This window comes from Mirounga leonina, unplaced genomic scaffold, assembly GCF_011800145.1.
Source record: "Mirounga leonina isolate KUSES-001 unplaced genomic scaffold, KU_Mleo_1.0 Mir_153, whole genome shotgun sequence".
Lineage (NCBI taxonomy): Eukaryota > Metazoa > Chordata > Mammalia > Carnivora > Phocidae > Mirounga > Mirounga leonina.
This window is the reverse complement of record NW_023270387.1, coordinates 7361579-7376779: the sequence shown is the minus strand read 5'-3', so window position 1 is coordinate 7376779 and position 15201 is coordinate 7361579. Positions and strand designations below refer to the sequence as shown.

The 15201-nt window shown below is 43.5% G+C and overlaps 1 long non-coding RNA gene across 1 annotated transcript; it reads right to left on the bottom strand.

The window, feature by feature from the left end:
- Positions 1–2155: 2155 nt before the first annotated feature.
- Positions 2156–3562, bottom strand: LOC118013213. The gene is made up of 2 exons (XR_004679968.1): positions 3255–3562; positions 2156–2811 (listed from the first exon to the last, which is right to left on the bottom strand). It is a non-coding gene; the product is annotated as an uncharacterized LOC118013213 (long non-coding RNA).
- Between the last annotated feature and the right edge of the window lie 11639 nt (positions 3563–15201).

The following is a 15201-nucleotide window of genomic DNA, read 5'->3' as shown; positions in this document are numbered from 1 at the left end:
AAACTAATACCACGTTTATTGTAATTATTGATACAGTTGAGTTTGGGTCTGCCATCTTGGTTTTTGTTTCCTTATTTCCCATCTGTTCTTTACTTCTTTTTTCTACTTTCCTGTCTTTTTAATTTTTAATATTTTTTATTCCATTTTATTTCTTCTGTTGGTTTTTTACCTGTATTTTTTTGTTGTATATATTTAAGTGATTGATGTAGGGAATACAATATGGCTTCTCATCACAGTCTACCCAGAATTAATCTACCATTTCATACATAGTGACTAAATCTTACAACAATATTATATTATCAGTAACTCTCCTCGTATCTTTTGTGCACCCAGTTTATGTACTTTTCTCTCCCCCAGGCCTCCCATTTTATCTCCCCATTTTCTTTTCCCACCTTTCCCAGGACCAGGTGATCTAATGTTAAGGCCACGTTTTGTGTCATCTTGGGCATATCTGTCAATGTTGGATTTTTCCATGAAATACCTGAGAGTTAATCTGTTTAGAGAAGAGAGTGAGGTTGTCGCAGCATCACCAGCACTCAGATCGGGGAGCCAGGAAGGACTGGATGAAATAGTCAAACGAGGATCACAAAGAACAGAAAGGAAGGTATGAGTGGGCTAGTTGGGGGGACTAGTGTGAGCTAAGGCTGAGGGCCAGTGAGGCCTGAGGTCACAGGGCCCCATGGGCCTCCCTCATAAGAAGCTTGGATTTTATCTTGATCGAGATTTTTAAACCTGCTAATTGAGCAAGGGGGGTGACATGACATGATTATTGTTTTAAATTTCACTGGCTGAGCCGTGAAGAGCCTGGCCTGTAAGAGAGTAAACATGGAAGCAGAGAGGCCAGTCAAAATGCTATTGCCATTATCCAGGAAGAGCTGATGGGAAAGATTGATTTCTATGAAATTGCCTGAAAGCCAGTTTTAAAGCTCCCTTTCTCTGACTCAGTGCACGTAGTTAATAAGGGAGCAGTCTCAGACCAGGAGATGAAAGAGGAAAGGGCCTGTTTGCACCACAGCTGCAGAACCAGCTGTCAGATGAAGTAAATGGCCTTTATCTGAAGAGCAGAAGGGAAGTGGTAGGATGGAAGCAGAGATGAGCTACTTAGAAGGGCTGGTTCCCTCCTCCCTGTGACCCCTCCAATTGACTTGGGCATGGTTAAAGTGGCTGAGGCCAAATATTAGGGTTGCCTATTGGTTGCCTTGGCAATAGCTCATTCCAGCTTTCCTAAAGTTAAGGAAATCCTCTTCCAAGTTGGAAAGGCAATCTTTGAAATATTTGGCTAAAATGCAAACTGTTACCAAGGCACTGGAAACGCTTTTTAGGTGCATTTGAAGGAAAATCCTGTCTCCTTAAAGGTTTGCTGACCTCTTTTTGTGAATGTCCAAACAGGTAACACCAAGTACTTCCCTTTCAGGAACTCTTTTCAGGGGCCACTCTCATGGGAAGAAGCTGGGGGCGGCTGAGAGAAGTGAGGAGTGAATACGGCCATCTGCCCACCCCAAAGATTAGGGGAAGCAGTAGTCTGGCAGAAATCATGCCGCTATTCCCCACTTCTAGACCTTGCTCCCACAGTGTATGAACCGCAGATCTGATCTGTCCTCCTGGACCTGCCCCGCCCCCTGTATCCTTGAGCTGAGAGGCACGGAGAGGATGCTCCTGCCATCAGGAGGGACTCTGGATGGCCCTTCATTCTGGTTTATCCACACCAGGCCATCTAATTCACCCCCCACTTTCCCCATGTTGCCAAAAACAAAAATTAATTTGACTAGGATTTTCTTTCTCAAGAATATTTCTCTAAATGCAGCTTGAGTTCAACCACCACCTGCCAGGTAGTGGATCTCAAATGTGACTGCACCTGAGAAATATTATAAAAACACTGATGCTTTTAGCCCTCCGCAGACTAGTTAATTCAGAATCGACAGGGAGAGGGCACAAGCATCAGTATTTTTTACAGCTTCCCACGGGGTCTGATGTGCAACCAAGCTTGCAAACCACTTCCCAAGGAGACTGTGTCTCATTTGGGATGAGTGAGGGTGAGGGATGGCAGAAATACTGGACCAGGGACAATCCCTGGATTACAAAGGTGGGCAAGGACAGGTAATGGACCAAAAATCAGCAGCAAAATCAACCGGAACCTGATTTTTCCCTACAGGGAACATACACAGCTTTGCTCTTCTCCTGATTTCTTTGTGGCAAGTTTTTGTAGAAATCCAAGTCTGAGGAATCATTGGGTTCTATGCTTAGAAGTCTTCACAGGGAGCAGAGCTGGGCCAGTGTCCTCATGGACCGGCAGGCTCTGGAAGGTGTCACAGGGAGCAAGGAAGAGGGAGAGGTCATGTCCGCATTTCCCACCACGTTCTCCAAATTCCACCAGCCTGGAGAGCAGGGACCCCTGGTGTCACAGTGGTTTCCCATTGAATCTGGATTTTAGAGGTGGAATGACCTCATGGTCCTGTGGCTCAGTCATTCTCAAACCTGGCTACACATTAAATAATGTAAAAGACCAGAAAAGAGGGGGAAAAAAAATCTCCAATTCAGACCCCAGACCAGCTGAAACAAAAACTCTAGTTGCCCAAGCAACTATGCTTTTTAAAAAGTACCCCAGGTGATTCTAATGTGCAGTAAGAGCTGAAGACCATGTCTAGACTCAACCTCTCATTGTGTAGATGGGAAAACTGAAGCCCAGTGGATCAGACAATACAAGGTATTAGATCCATAGATGAGCCATTTTGGAAGAAACCAAATCAGATCCTCATCATGCGCTCTACACCAAAATAAACTCCAGCAATTTCAGTGTAAAAAAACTCAATCCTTAAAAAAGAAAAACAGAAGAAAAGAAAAGTATATGTAAATATTCATCTGTTCAAAAAATTATAAAGAAATGCTTGACTACATTAGTCAGGAAAGAAAATATGAATTCAAGGAACACTGAAATGTCCTTTTTCATATCATATATAAATAGATTTTTTAAAGATGAATGCCCAATGTGTGCTGAGACAGGTGCTCATGCACTGTATTCCTCCTCTTTGTGAATTGTCAGCTCATGTCCTCTCATACATGGCTGGGGGGAGTATTCACTGTTAAGCTTTTTTAGAAGCAAATTGAAAATAACTATCAAAAACTTTAAAAATATTCTAGTGAGAGAATGTCCTATTAGAGTTCTCCAGACAATTGATAGGGTGTGTATGTATGTGTGTGTGTGTGTGTGTGTATACATACATATAATGAGATTTATTTGAAGGATTGACTCACACAATTATGGCGGCTGACAAGTCCAAAGTCTATAGGGTGGGCCAGCAGGTTGGAGACCCACAAGAGCCAATGCTGCAGTTCAAGTTCAAAGGTCATCAGTGTGGAGACCCAGAAAAAAGCCAGGAGTTGCAATTCAAGTTAGAAGCCATCTGCTGCAAAATTCCCTTGCTTTGTGAGGTCATTCTCCACCCACTCCCCCAATTCAGGCCTTCAGCTGATTGGATGAGACCCACCCACATTATGGAGGACAGTCTGCTTTACTCAGAGTCCATCAATTTAAATGTAAATCTTATGCAAAAACACCCCCACAGAATCATCCAGAATAATGACCAAATATCTGGGCACTGGGGCCCAGCCAAGCTGACACATAAAATTAGCCATCACAAATACATTTTAGAATTAAACCAACCAGCATTTGAATCCCAATTTTGCCACTTAATAGGTATGTGATTCTTGGAGCCTTCTTTTATCTGTAAAATGAAAATAATAATACAGATCCTGCAGCATTCTGAGAATGAAATTATCTAATGAATATAAAGTGTCTGACACTTACGCATTTTATTATCCCCAGTCCTAGCTTTTTCTTTTGGTATTCTATGCTAACAAAATAGTCTGAAATGTGAAAAAGTTTTATCATCAAAGGTATTCATTGCTATACTATTCATAATACTGAAAAATAGGAAATAACCTGAATGCCCAGCCATTGAAGAATGGCTAAAGAAACTAGAGGAGGAGAGAATACTAAACAATCATTAAAACCAATGGTTGCCAAGTATTCTCAACACTATAGAGAAATATCATGTAAAGTAATAAAAGCAGACATAAGAGTTGGATACATCATATGTGCTCAACTATATAAAAAAGGCCAATGAAATAATATTAAAAGAAAATACTCCAAAATATTGTTTTGTGACTTCTTCTGTATTTTCCAATTCCATGCACCTTCATGTTTTAACAAGAGGGCAGAATTAAAATAACTTTGTTTAAAGCATGCTGTTTCAGATTGCCTTCAGTGGTGACTTCTCTTCGGTGTGGTGGCAGAGTGGGGACCAGGAGCACCCTCTCCCCAGCCTGGACTTTCCCACTCCAGCTAGGCAGAAAAGGTAGGCATATCTCAGGCTGGCTTCCAGGGTTCTTTGGAGGGTTTATAGCCAGGCTGCCCCCAAGGGAATGCTCCAAATATTTTTTATCAGTTGGCTCCCTCAAAGAGTGAGGCCACATTTCCTAGCCTACAGCCTATATAATGGTAACTCTATTTTCTTGATTTCTTGAGCAAAAGTGAATGGGTGCCCATGGGCGTTAGGGCTGTCTCCAGTTTCCTAGCCTTGGAGGTGCAGTTAGCAGACAGAAATTTGATACCCAGAGTCCCTGGCAGAACTCATGGACATGAGTTCATGGCCCATGTGCCCCACCCACAGTGTTGAGGGTCTAATTAGTATGATGAAGGGAGGCATCCAGCTAAAATTAACAACCCCTCCAGGTGACAAAGAACCCGGCACCCAAGAACTTAGATAACTCCTTGCATTGCCTCATCCCATGAGTTGCATGTGATCACACAAAGAAATTACTCACCCCAGAAAATCACAGACCAAATAAGAGAAGATCAGGAAAGGAGAAAAGAGGAAGGTTGTGTTCTCCCTGCAATTAAATATATATAACTAAAGCATGAGCTAGGATCAAAATTTTGTCAGTGTGACAAAAGTTGAATTTCTGCTCAGGATGGAAGATCAGGAAATGATTTGAGCAGCTTATTAATAATTTAATCATGGTCTCGGCAATTATCATCATGAATGAGCAATACCCTTTCCCATAGTCAGAGACCTCAAGTTAAAGAGAAATATGAGAGTGGGCACCATGGCATAACCGGGTCTCCACATAAGATGACACCGGGGTGATTTCCAGCAGTAGGCTGGTTGGCCAGGCCAGCATGAGGTGGGGCATGTGAATGCTGCTGGCTCCAAGTGCAAGGGGAAAGCAAACATTTCCTTGGCATTTCCCATCTTCCCTATAGTGTCCTCTTTCACGTAGCTCTTCTCGTATCCTCTCCCTTCCCATTCTAACATATTCCTTCACCCTGGGTTGCCTGGCACTGCTTCATGCTCAGGGTGTGGCTAGATAAGAGGTTAACTAATCAAAGTATATAGTGTGCACAGCCCCCACCCCCCACCCCCACAGAGGTATTCACTAGTAACTGGAAGATTCTTTTTTTTTTTTTAATTTCCATTATGAAAGACAACACTGTTAACATTTCAGTATAATCCCTTACATTCTTTACTCTCTGCATGATTTTCATTTTGATTTTTGAGTATAGTTGAGATGACACTGCATGAAGGATTATGAAGCCTACTTTATTTTTATTTAACGAGCATGTCCCCCAAGTTGTTATAGACTCATAGGAAAGATAATTTTTAAGGGTACATGTGATATTCCACTGAGTAGATAGACCACTGTTTTTTTAACTCCTTCTTTGTTGTTCTAATTCCTCTTAAGGAAAGAATTGTCTGAACTTAGAAAAGTGATTTTAAGTCCTAGACATAATAATAACAACTAACATGTATTGAATAGTGACTGGATGCCAAGTAGTCTTCTAAGTGTCCTGTATTTATTAACTCATTTGATCCTCACAGCGAATCTTACAAGAGTACTGCTGACTTCACTGCCGTTTGGCAGATAAGGACACTTGTATATAGAGAAGGTGAGTAACCTGCCTGAGTTCCCAGCTAGGAAGCGGGAGAGCAGAGTTTGTAAATCCATGCACTCTGACCCCAGAACTTGAAGTCTGAACCTCCATGAGATGGATGTCAAGGCCAAGGGCTCAGGTCTGAGCTGGAGTCCCAGGTTGAGAGTTCAGAGATGAGGGCAGGGTGCTCAGCATGAGACAGGGAAAGAAATTCATGGTTGAAGCAAAAGGAAGTGTATGGGGAGAAGGAACGGAGGGGAGGAGAAAAGAGTCAAAGAGTGATGTGGGAAAGGCCAAGAGAAGAACTCCCCAGTTGTGGGGAAGCCTAAAATAGGACTCTGGAGAACAGGAAAGTCTACAATGGGTTTTTAACAACAGCTTTAATGACGTATAATTGACGTAAACTGTATGTACTTAAAGTGTACCATTTGATAAGTTGAAACCATCACCACAATCAAGATGGTGAACAGATCCATCACCCCCAAACTTTCGTCATGCCATTCTGTAATCCCCCACCACCCTAGGCAACCATGGATCTTCTTTCTATCATTATGGATTAGTTTGCATTTTCTAGAATTTCATGTAAATGAAATCATATAGTATGCACTCTTTTTCTGTCTGGTGTCTTTTGGTGTAATTATTTTGAGATTCATTCATGTTTTAATGCCTATCAATAATTTATTCCTTTTTATTTCTGAGAAGTATTGCATTATATCAATATATCAAATTTTTTTATCATTCACCTGTTGATGGACATTCAGGTTGTTTCCAGTTTGGAATTATTACACATAAAGCTACTCTGAACATCCCTGTTCAGGTCTTTGTATGGAATATGCTTTCCACTATTAGTGAAATGGCTGGGTCATATTTTATGTTTAGCTTTTTAAGAAATTGTTTTCCAAAGTGGTTATATCAGAAACCATGAGAATTCCGACTCTTCCACATCCTTGCCAACATGTGTATGGTCCGTCTTTTAAATTTTTAACGTTTGAAAGATGTGTAGTAGTATTTCATTTATTTTGATTGACTTTTTTTTTTTATAGATTTTTATTTATTTATTTGACAGAGAGAGAGACAGCAAGAGCAGGAACACAAGCAGGGGGAGTGGGAGAGGGAGAAGCAGGCTTCCTGCTGAGCAGGGAGCCCGATGTGGGACTCGATCCCAGGATCCTGGGATCATGACCCGAGCCGAAGGCAGACGCTTAACAGTCGACTGAGCCACCCAGGCGACCCTTGATTGACATTTTTCTAATAAAATAAGTTGAGCATCTCTTCATGTATTTATTTACCATCCATATATCTCCCTTGATGAAGTGTCCATTAGCATTTTCTTACTGAGTTTTGGGTTATTTATAAATTTGGATATAAGTTCTTTATCAGATATGTGATTTGCAAATACTTTCTTCCAACTTGTGGCTTGACTTTTCATTCTATTCACCATTATCTTTCGAAGTGGAAGTTCTTCATTTTGATGTAGTACAATTTATTATTTTCTTCTATGGATCATTCTTTTGGTATCATGGCTGAAAAATCTTTGCCTAACTCAGGGTCACAAAAGTATTCTCCTATACTTTCTTCTAGAAGTTTTATAATTCTAGGTTTTACATTTAAATCTATAATCCATTTTGAATTCATTTTTGCACACAGCAAATATGGATCATAGATTATATTTTTGCATATGGATACTGATTGTTCCAGCACCATTGGTTAAAAAATCATCCTTCTCCCACCAAATTGCCTTTGTAACTTTTGTCAAAATCAGTTGACCATATACATGTAAGTCTGTTTCTGAACTCTGTATTCTGTTTCATTGATCCATATCGCTATCTTTATACCAATATCACAACGTCTTGATTACTGTAAATTTATAATAGATCTTGAACTAAGATACTGTAAGTTCTCAAACTTGGTTCTACTTCAAATTGTTTTGGCTATTCTAGGTCCCTTGCATTTCCATATGATGTTAGAATCAGCTTGTGAATGTCTACAAAAAAAAAAAATGTCAAAGCCTCCTAGAATTTTGACTAGCAGTGTGTTGAATCCATAGATCAATTTAGGGAGAATTGGCATTTTAACAATATGGTGTATATCTCTCCACAAAACAGATTTTTAAGTGTTATTCTAGTAACATCGGGGTCATAGACTGAAAACCTCTTCCAGGAGAAAGAAAGCTCCCTCACCATGTCACCTCAGATCTGGAATGTTAAAAGTGATAAAAGTCCAGCCACCACACTTCAGAAAATCTATTCACGCCTACTCCACGTGATAGGAGGCTTTATAGCATTGGATCGCAACTCATTTTCCTAGCAAGTAATGATACATATGCACTTCTTATAATCATTCTCAGGTTTGAAAGCTTGATAACTATGAAGTTACAGAAGCCCTTGTCTTTTTTCATCCTCCCATTTTTCTTTCCTTCTTTTTTTTTTTTAAGAGAGAGGGAGAACATGAAGTGGGGAAGGGGCAGAGAGAGAGGGAGAGAGAACCTTAAGCAGGTTGTCTGATGTGGGGCCCGATCTCATGACCCTGAGATTATGACCTAAGCCAAAAATCAAGAGTCAGATGCTTAACTGACTGAGCCACCCAGGGACCCCTCCTTCTTTTTAAATTTAGGTTCCTTTCTGATACATCGATTGATATAAAAATCTTGCATCCCCCTAACCATCATCCTTCCAAGATAATGGTATACCCTTGGAGGGTACACTCCTCTCACTTATCATTCACACAAAGTTGCACCAGATAAGAAGTTTACCTGTCTCTACTTGCTTCTCAAGCTGTAGAAAAGACTGTTGGACTTCTGACAGTTGCTAAATTTTTCCCTGTCTGTACTTTTTTATGTGGCTAGCCTCAATCTCAGCCAGAGTAAAGACTGTTCATAGGTCAAGAATTCTATTTTATTTTTGGTAGTTCCTTTGCCTTGTGAGGAACTTTCTATAGCTACTACCTTCCTTGTGTCCATTAGGAACTGAGCCACAGATTGACAAAATGCATCCTCCAGTGAGGAATTAGAACCCTACCTCAAGAGAGGAGCAAAATGAGCATATATACACGATGGCCACAAAAAGAGACCTATCCCAGCCTATTTTCATAGTCCCTTCCTTCTAGGAATGGTTTTGGTTACTTGCAAAGGAAAGCATTCTTCTTGCCCTGAGTCTTGTGCAGAATAGCATTCCTTTAGGACAAGTGCCCTGGCATTCCCTGACAGTCCCTCCTGCCAGGATCCAGGATCCAGAGCCTAAACTGCAGCCCACAGTGGAGCTGGATATTTGGAGTACGGACGGTGGTGCTTTCTGAACCAAAAAACAGGAAGGAAGATACTTCATGGTGTATTCAGGGCTGTTGTCCTGACTTTAACTTGTTCAACATTTGTGTCAGTGACTTGCTGGAAAACAGAAAAATCATGGAATTAGATAGTGTGACAGGAGAAAAAACAGCGCTCACCCAGTATTTGTTTCCCAGCCTCCCTTGAAGGTAGGTTGGTGTGTGACTGGGGCCAATGGACGATGAGCCAAGTTCCTCCTCCATCTTCTTCTTCCCTCGGGAGCCCCTTTTTTTCAGGTGGCCCTGCTGCAGGACAGAGGGGGCAGCCAGACCCACACTGTGCTTCATGGATATGAGAAAGCAACCTTTTTGTGTTAAGTCACTGAGGTTTAGGGTTTGTCTATTAGGACAGCTACTGTTAATTTTGTCAGTATAATCAAACTTCCTAGCGTGGGTGAGAAGCAGTCTCTTGATGTAAAGCCGAATCAGGACAAGTCGGGCTGTCGGTCCTCAGGTGTTGTTAACTAAACTGGAAGGAGCCACCAGGGCCACCTTTTTGCCTTAGATTTTTCTGAACTAAAAGTGAAACTCAGCTCACAGACACCACCCAGACAACTGTACCCAAAGGTAGTGAAGCAGCCTTTCTATGAGTAGATTAATGATGTCTTGAAACAGGCATTTCAGGGGCGCCTGGGTGGCTCAGTCGGTTAAGCATCTGCCTTTGGCTCAGATGGTGGGGTCCTGGGATGGAGCCCCGAGTGAGGCTCCCTGCTCAGCGGGGAGTCTGCTTCTCCTTCTGCCCGCCCCCCTTGCTCATGCCTTCTCTCTCTCTCTCTCTCTCATTCTAATACATAAAATCTTTGAGAAAAAAAAAAGAAACAGGATTTCAGCAATCCCTCTAAACGAGAACTTTATCACCTACTTGTTCACCATGCTTTGGGGTGCAGACATGGTGATATAGAAACCTCTGCTAGTCCTGAGGCAGAGCCCAGATGAGGAGGCTTACTGGTTTCCCATTCACGCCAAGGGGTGATGTCAAAACCTTTCTGCCACAAAGAGAAAGCAATGTGGCACTTGCCTGCTCACCAGAGACAATCTCCAGCTCATTTCCAAGGAGGAGAGAGCAGCCCTCCCTCAGCAGAAAGACTGGAGGTGGTGTTTATCTGAAGCAGTGGTTACATAATACGGTCTCCCTCAGAAATTATAGTGTAATAGGAATATCAGCAACGCTACCAAAAATAAGCAAATAAGTAAAGCTCTCCCTGGTTCCAGGCTTACCTACATTTGCCTCACAGACATCCCAAAGAGTATGTTAGGAGACTCCAGGAAGGTCGGAGTCCCCTTCAAGAGGAACCGATACTCATCTACAGAGAGAATTTGGAAGTTGCAGCTTGACCGTATTTCCTTTTATACAAGGATTGTTCTCTTTCTGGAGCAGCGGTGACCCAATCTATTTAGAACCAATTGCTTAAGTAGCAACATGAGCTCTGGGAGAAAAGAAAAGGAACTTTTAAACAGCACATTAGACTCAGAATGGCAAAGGCATCCATGTCGAAAAGAAGGAAAAATATTCAGGACAGTTGTCTGCTCACTTTAGCGCTCAGGTATTTTGGAATTCTTTCAGATTTAGGATGCAAAGAACTTTTGACAAGTTAGCCAGAACAACAGCTTGATGTCGCAGGATCCAGCAACAGTTTAGTCAAGATGGTTTTGCGGTTCTGCCTGCGTAGCTGCCAGAGTTCATTCCTGCTAACGGAGACCAGTTCTAAAGGGGTCTTGGTGGTCTCAGAAGTCCTCAGAAGAGCATGCTGCTTCCTGCTAAGCAACGGTGGCTGGTTGGCATGTGGTCAGTCGTAGGCATGGTGGCCGGTGCGTTCAGGGAGAGCCTGGCTTGGCTGTGGCGTGCTGTGATCATCACAGGCATCCTGATCCAGTTAATCCACACAAGGTCAAGGTGAAAGAATTTCCTGTTACGCTGTCCGCTGGCCTAGCCTTCTCAGGTGGTGCCCAGGGTACCTCGCCTCACTGCCCACCCCAGGGCCGCCTGCTGGCCAGGATATCAGCTCATTGGTGGGCTGAGAAAGGCGGTTCAGAAGTTGGAAGACAAGAATGGCAACAACAGGCAAGGTGTTCCACCATGTTCCTTTCCAGAACCAAGTTTGTTTACTTATTAGAATAACTGCAGATGAAGCTGCCAAACCTTATTAAATATACTGACAGATGAAGTGATATTCTATCTGGGGTTTGCTTGACAAGAAGCAGGGTGTGGGGTGGGCGGGTAGGGGGAAGGCAGGGGTTGAGGTTATAGACGAAGCAATGATCACTAGGAGCTGGCATTTGTTGAACCTGGGTGATCGGTATATGGGGCTAGTATTCTTATAGGATGGCTGTCTGGCTCAAACAAGCTAATGGGTGCAAAGTGCTCAGCATATAGTAAATGCTCAAGAAACAGTAGCCATTATCCCCGCTTTACACTTGAGGATGTGACGCTCAGAGAGCTTAGTAACCTGCCTGAGGTCCCACATCTAGGAAGAGTAGAGCTACGTCTCCAAATCACACCTATCTCCTCCCAAAGCCTGTGCCCTTAGCCTCTCACTTCTCTGTGTGTCTCTTTCCCTTCTACCCTTTAACAGGTTTCTGCAGTTTACCCCTACTTGGCCCCATTTTCCCCTTGCAAAGTTGCATCTGCTTAATGCCCCCTCCTCTAAGAGCCCTGAGTGGACGCACGCCTGGTTATAAAGTCGTTTCTCAATAATTTATTCAACTGACATTCGAGCGGTGGGCACAGAATGAGGTGCTAGGGTTGCAGGGGTGAAAGACCCAGCTGTCCAGGAGATCCCAGTCGCAGACAGAGGCTAATTGACAAAGAGTTAGGGGCACCCACCACGTGCCTGGCTCTCTGGCAGGAGTCTCGACTGGGGCACTCACGAATGTAGAACATGCAAGGTCCCTCGCATTTCAAATGAGGAGTCCGAGGTCAAGGTGAGCTAGAGAAAGCAGGACATGGGATAGTGGCAGGTGAGCCTGTAACTGATACATTTTGGTAGGTGCTGTTCCTGTGGTAGAAGCCAGGGCAGGTGCTTCAGAAACCAATGAAGGGGTACCTGAACTGAGTCTTCATGCACAGGAAGCCTGGTGAAGATGATGTACGGCCCTGTAGGGTCACATGCAGCAGGCACAGGAAAACCTGGGGTCATGCAGTGGGGTGGTGAGTAGCGGGGGTGCGTCTGGAGCCAAAAGTGTGAGCAAGAAATGGTGGAGTCTGGAGCGAGGTCACAGAAAGCTTCGTCTGCAGTTCTGAGGTGCCCAGGCTCTACCCCATTGGACTGTGTGTTTCCTAAACCTTCCCAATAGAAATCACACAGAGTGACGGCTAGAAGCTGCTTTCCAAGTTCTACACCAAGCGTACTGCATTGGTCTTCAGAGGAGAGGCTTGGAATGAGTCCTTTTCAACAGCCCTCAGGTGGTTCTCAGGATCAGGCAAATTTGGCAAAACAGCCTGGAGGTGATGTCAGACAATGGAAGAAATGGACTATGTTCTGTGTCTCCTTCTTGTTCATGTTTTTTTTTTCTTTTTTCCCTTTTCCTGAGGTTATGAGGGCTTGTGTTTGCAATGCCCACCAGCTCTACACTGACCACTGCGGGGGTGAGAGGAGTAGGAGAAGTGAGGATGAGCCTGGAGGTAAGGAGGGGTGAACAGAGATTTTTATGGGTCAGAAACTTATGTTTGCGGCCATTTGGCAACCTGCAGTCGAACATGGCTTGATGCAGAGACAAATACGGTCTCCTCACAGCATTCCCAGCAGTGCTGGCAAAAGCTTCCTCAGGGAGAGTGGTGAGGGATTTGACAACACTTATTCTATACGTGCTGCGCGACGTAGGCTAAGGATGAGGGTTCGTAATGCCAAGTCAGTGTAGCTAAAGCTCCCCATGATGGAAAAATGCTCCCTCTGTTAAGTATTTTGGCCTCGGACAGTTCAGAAAGGATTAGAGGGGAATTCGCCTGCAATTCGTGGTTGATACAAAAAAAAGGGGGGGTGGGGGGAGGAGTGGGGAGGGAAAAGAGAAAGAGAGACAATGCCAAAAACTGAAAACTCATTTTAGCTCTTCTATTAAAGCCAGATGTATTTTAGGCCCTGTTTCCAGGCAACTGCATAATGGTAATATTCTTGAATTCTTTTTTAAAAGATTCACAACTGTCAGAGTCAGTAAAGGTCAGAAGGTAATTATAAAGTAATAAGGCTGACATACTTGAGGCAGGATCACTCCAGCATCGCTTGGGAAGCTGTGGCGTTTTCTATTTTACATTCATCTTCAGAAACTCCCAAGACCCTCCCTGATGCACTGTAGCATGCCCCTTTGGCAAGACCGCTGACCCGATCAAGCTTGAATGTGACAGTGGCATTTAACCTCCGAGATCACCCACTGGGCATTGAGGAAACCCCCCCGACATGTGCACAACCTTCCATGGGTCATTAAGAGGGTGTAACAAACGTCTAAGACAAAGTAGAACCAATAAGGAACTTTCTAACTGGAAATTGCCTCAGAGAGCAGTCGGACAGGCTCAATATAAAGATAAACTAAACCCAGAGATAGCAGGGAGAAAAGAAGGAAATACTATTAAGTGCATGAATGTGCTGCTAGGTGGAGGTCTCCTATCTAGTGTTGCCTTTTCTTTAGATTTATTTATTTATGTATTTGAGACAGAGAGAGGGAGGGAGGGGCACATGAGTGGGGGGAAGGGCAGAGGGAAAGAATCTCAAGCCAACTCCCCACTGACCGTGGAGCCCCATGTGGAGGCTCAGTCTCACAACCCTGATATCATGACCTGAGCCAAAATCAAGAGTGGGATGCTTAACCGACTGAGCCATCCAGGCGCCCCTAGTGTTCCCTTTACTCTTGTGTGCATGACCTTGGGATAAAGAAGGAAATTAACATTTATTGAGTTTTATTATATACATTATCATTTGATTTTCACAATAACTATATAGGGCTTATAGGTATCCCTATCTTAGGGAGGACGAAGCCAGGGCTTACAGAGGGTAAGTCTTCCTGGCTCCCCAGCTTACTGCTTATTTGAACTTGGAGAAGGTCGTGCAAGTCCACATCCACAAACTGATGAGACTACCACACCTTGCAGGGTACTGTACAAGATTAAATGAGGTAGCTTATGTGAACACCTAGGACAGTGCTGGACATTTGGTAGGTAAGTCAGAACATCACACTGTTTATCTCAAAACCCTCCAACAGCTTCCATTCCATGGAGGAAAACCAAGTCCTTACCATGGCCTATGGGGCCTGCACCACCTGGAAACTCCCCTTCTCCACTCATTGATCTTTCTGACCACCCTCTTAGGCCTCCCCTGGTCTCTGCCCACTCCCTAGGCCCTGTCTACCCTAGCATGTTACACCTCAGAAACCACCCTATTTAAAAATGGGTCCTTGGGGCACCTGGGTGGCTCAGTCGGTTAAGCCTCAGCCTTTGGCTCAGGTCATGTTCTCAGGGTCCTGGGATCGAGCCCCGAGTCGGGCTCCCTGCTCAGTGGGGAGTCTGCTTCTCCCTCTGTCTCTCTCCCTGCTTGTGCACTCTCTCTCTCTGTCAAATAAATTTTAAAAAATCTTAAAAAAAAAAAATCGACCCTTACTCCTCGCTCTGCCCCACTCAGCACCTTCATCCCTCTTCTCTGTTTTATGGCTCTCCAAAGCACCTACCACTGAAAATACCCTATACTTTCATGTGTTTTCCATTTCTCCCACTGGAAAGTAAACTGTAAGGACAGCAATTTGTTTTGTTTTGTCTTTGCTGAATCCCCAGTACGTAGTAGATGCTCAAGGAAAATTTGTTAAATAGGTAGATACTACCTTCTTCCCTTCCTTCCTCTTCCAAGGTCACACACTTTATTAGATCAGAAATCTCTGCCCTTCCAAAGTATGAAAAAAAAGAAAAAAACCCAAGGAAAAAATTTAACTATAAGAAACCATGAAGCACATTTAAAGGACTCCAAGAC